Source organism: Monodon monoceros, unplaced genomic scaffold, assembly GCF_005190385.1.
Source record: "Monodon monoceros isolate NGI ecotype Baffin Bay Population unplaced genomic scaffold, NGI_Narwhal_1 Super_Scaffold_21, whole genome shotgun sequence".
Lineage (NCBI taxonomy): Eukaryota > Metazoa > Chordata > Mammalia > Artiodactyla > Monodontidae > Monodon > Monodon monoceros.
In genome coordinates this window covers 74,713,551-74,717,836 of record NW_021703778.1, presented here as the reverse complement: position 1 = coordinate 74,717,836, position 4,286 = coordinate 74,713,551, and the positions used below count along the sequence as shown (strand labels likewise).

At 38.5% G+C, this 4,286-nt stretch overlaps 1 non-coding gene across 1 annotated transcript; it reads left to right on the top strand.

Moving 5' to 3' along the window:
• The first annotated feature begins 3,695 nt into the window (after positions 1-3,695).
• On the top strand, positions 3,696-3,768 carry TRNAV-UAC. Its single transcript has one exon. It is a non-coding gene; the product is annotated as a tRNA-Val (tRNA).
• Positions 3,769-4,286: the final 518 nt, after the last annotated feature.

Below are 4,286 nucleotides of genomic sequence, written 5' to 3'. Positions count from 1 at the left end.
AGCACTGAGACAAAATAGACTTCAAGAAAAAAACCTTCATCAGGAAAATGAAAACAAATTAAAATAGACTGAATATTAAAATGGAAAGAGCAAATTTTAAAAACTTTAAAAAATACACTATACATAGAGAATCCTAAAGATGCTACCAGAAAACTACTAGAGCTAATCAATGAATTTGGTAAAGTAGCAAGATACAAAATTAATGCACAGAAATCTCTTGCACTCCCATACACTAATGATGAAAAATCTGAAAGAGAAATTAAGGAAACACTCCCATTTACCACTGCAACAAAAAGAATAAAATACCTAGGAACAAACCTACCTAAGGAGACAAAAGACCTGTATGCAGATAACTATAAGACACTGATGAAAGAAATTAAAGATAATACCAACAGATGGAGAGATATATACCATGTTCTTGGATTGGAAGAATCAACATTGCGAAAATGACTAAACTACCCAAAGCAATCTACAGATTCAATGCAGTCCTTAACAAACTACCAATGGCATTTTTCACAGAACTAGAACAAAAAATTTCACAATTTGGGTGTTCCCTGGTGGCGCAGTGGTTGAGAGTCCGCCTGCCGATGCAGGGGACACGGGTTCGTGCCCCAGTCCGGGAAGATCCCACATGCCGCGGAGCGCCTCGGCCCGTGACCCATGGCCGCTGAGCCTGCGCATCTGGAGCCGGGAGAGGCCACAACAGTGAGAGGCCCACGTACCGCATAAAAAAAATTTTCACAATTTGTATAGAAACACAAAAGACCCCGAATAGCCAAAGCAATCTTGAGAAAGAAAAACGGAGCTGGAGGAATCAGATTCCTGGGCTTCAGACTATACTACAAAGCTACAGTAATCAAGACTGTATGGTACTAGCACAAAAACAGAAATATAGATCAATGGAACAGGACAGAAAGCCCAGAGATAAACCCACGCACATATGGTCACCTTATTTTTGATAAAGGAGGCAAGAATATACAATGGAGAAAAGACAGTCTCTTCAATAAGTGGTGCTGAGAAAACTGGACAACTACATGTAAAAGAATGAAATTAGAACACTCCCTAACACCATACACAAAAATAAACTCAAAATGGATTAAAGACCTAAATATAAGGCCAGACACTATAAAACTCTTAAAGGAAAACATAGGCAGAACACTCTATGACATAAATCACACAAAGATCCTTTTTCACTCACCTCCTAGAGAAATGGAAATAAAAACAAAAATAAACAAATGGGACCTAATGAAACTTAAAAGCTTTTGCACAGCAAAGGAAACCTTAAGCAAGACGAAAAGACAACCCTCAGAATGGGAGAAAATATTTGCAAACGAAGCAACTGACAAAGGATTAATCTCTAAAATATACAAGCAGCTCATGCACATCAATATCAAAAAAACAAACAACCCAATCCAAAAATGCGCAGAAGACCTAAACAGACATTTCTCCAAAGAAGATATACAGATTGCCAACAAACACATGAAAGGATGCTCAACATCACTAATCAACAGAGAAATGCGAATCAAAACCACAATGAGGAATCACTTCACACCAGTCAGAATGGCCATCATCAAAAAATCTACAAACAATAAATGCTGGAGAGGGTGTGGAGAAAAGGGAACCCTCTTGCACTGTTGGTGGGAATGTAAACTGATACAGCCACTATGGAGAACAGTATGAAGGTTCCTTAAAAAACTAAAAACAGAGCTACCATACGACCCAGCAATCCCACTACTGGGCATATACCCTAAGAAAACCATAATTCAAAAAGAGACACGTACCACAATGTTCATTGCAGCACTATTTATAATCGCCAGGACATGGAAGCAACCTAAGTGTGCATCGACAGATGAATGGATAAAGAAGATGTGGCACATATATACAATGGAATATTACTCAGCCATAAAAAGAAACAAAATTGAGTTATTTGTAGTAAGGTGGATGAACTTAGAGTCTGTCATACAGAGTGAAGTAAGTCAGAAAGAGAAAAATAAATACCATATACTAACACATATATATGGAATCTAAAAAAGAAAAAAAAATGTTTCTGAAGAACCTAGGGTCAGGACAGGAATAAAGACACAGATGTATAGAATGGACCTGACAACACAGGGAGGGGGAAGGGTAAGCTGGGACGAAGTGAGAGAGTGGCATGGACATATATACACTACCAAATGTAAAATAGCTAATGGGAAGCAGCCACATAGCACAGGGATATCAGCTCGGTGCTTTGTGACCACCTAGAGGGGTGGGGTAGGGAGGGTGGGAGGGAGACGCAAGAGGGAGGAGATATTGGGATATATGTACATGTATAGCTGATTCACTTTGTTGTAAAGCAGAAACTAACACACCATTGTAAAGCAATTATACTTCAATAAAGGTGTTAAAAAAATACATAAGGTAGGGAAGGATTACTTCCAACAAGATATAAAAGCACAAACCAATTAAGAAAAGATCTAAACATACAACTACATTAAAATTAATAACTTCTGGGGACTTCCCTGGCAGTCCAGTGGTTAGGACTTGGTGCTTTCACTGTCAGTGTCCCTGGGTTCAACCCCTGGTTGGGGAACTAAGACCCCATAAGCTGCGCAGCTCAGCCAAAAAAATAAAAAATAAATAATAATAATAATAACTTCTGTTCCAAAGAAGAAATAAAGACAGAAGACTAAGGGAAGATATTTGTAATACAAAACAAAACCAAAAAGTGACAAAGAATTAACAGCCCACAACTATAAATAATTATAAATCAATAAGAAAAACAAATAATGAGGTAGAAAAATAAGCAAAACATAAGAACCAGGCATTGCACAGAAAAGGAAATGGAAACAACCAGTGATGCTCTACCTAATTACTAATCAGGGAAATGTAAATTACTACCACATTAAGAGCTCATTTCATAGCCACCATGTTGACAAAATTTAAAGCTATATCAAGGAGCAACAGGAGCTGGTGGTAGAAGCATAAACTGTTAGAATCATCGCAGAACCTCCCATAAGTTATAAAGTTGAAGATGTACGTAGCCCAGAAACCAGCAATCCACTTCGAGGAATACCCTGGGGAAATTCTTAGATCAGGAGACATATATGAGTGTTCACAGCCAGGTCTGAGATACTCTTACTCCTTAAATTTTGCACCCTAAGCGCTTCAGATGCCTTACCCTAGTCCTGGCCCTGTTCATAGCAGCATTCTTTTTTTTAAATTAAAAACCAGAAGGAAAAAAAAAGTTGAACTTACAGAAACAGAGAGTAGAAAAGTGCTTGCCAGGGTTAAGGATGAATGTGGTCTAAGGATCTAATGTATAACATGGTGACTATAGTTGATAACATTGTACTGTATCATTGAAATTTAAGAATATAGAATTTAACTGTTCTCACACACAAAATAGTTATACATGTGAGGTGATGAGTGTATTTAATTAACTCAGTGGTGGGAATCCTTTCACTGTGTGTTTATAAAATCCTCACGTTGTACACTAACTTTATTTGTCAATTATACCTCACTAAAGCTGGAAAAAAATCAGAAATAACCCAAATCTCTATCTAATAGAATGGACATATTGTAGCATTTCCCTATAATGAGATACTTCACAGCATTAAAAAATGAAAAAACTAAACATTAATTTTTTTTAAATCAATATATTGTTTAAGGTATTAAGTACGATAAAAGCTATAAAGAAAACCAAAAGAGGGACTTCCCTGGTGGCCCAGTGGGTAAGACTCTGCATTTACAATGCAGGGTGCCCAGGTTCGATCCCTGGTTGGGGAACTAGATCCCGCACACATGCTGCAACTAAGAAGTACGCATGCCACAATGAAGATGCCGCATGCCACAACTGAGACCCGGTGCAGCCAAAAAATAATAATAAATAAATAAATGAATAAAAATTTTTTTTTGCGGTATGCGGGCCTCTCACTGCTGTGGCCTCTCCCGTTGCGGAGCACAGGCTCCGGATGCTCAGGCTCAGCAGCCATGGCTCACGGGCCCAGCCGCTCCGCGGCATGTGGGATCCTCCCAGACCGGGGCAAGAACCCGCGTCCCCTGCATCGGCAGGCGGACTCTCAACCACTGCAGCCCTGAATAAAAAATTTTTATAAAAGAAAACCAAAAGAATAATTAACATAAAATTGAGGAAAGAGATCATTTTTGACGGAGGAGGAAAATGAGGTAGGGGAGACATTTAGGTTTCAAAGGTTTTTTTGTTTTGTGTTTTTTATGTATTTATGTATTTATTTATTTTTGGCTGCATTGGGTCTTCATTGCTGTGTGCGGGCTTTCTCTAGTTG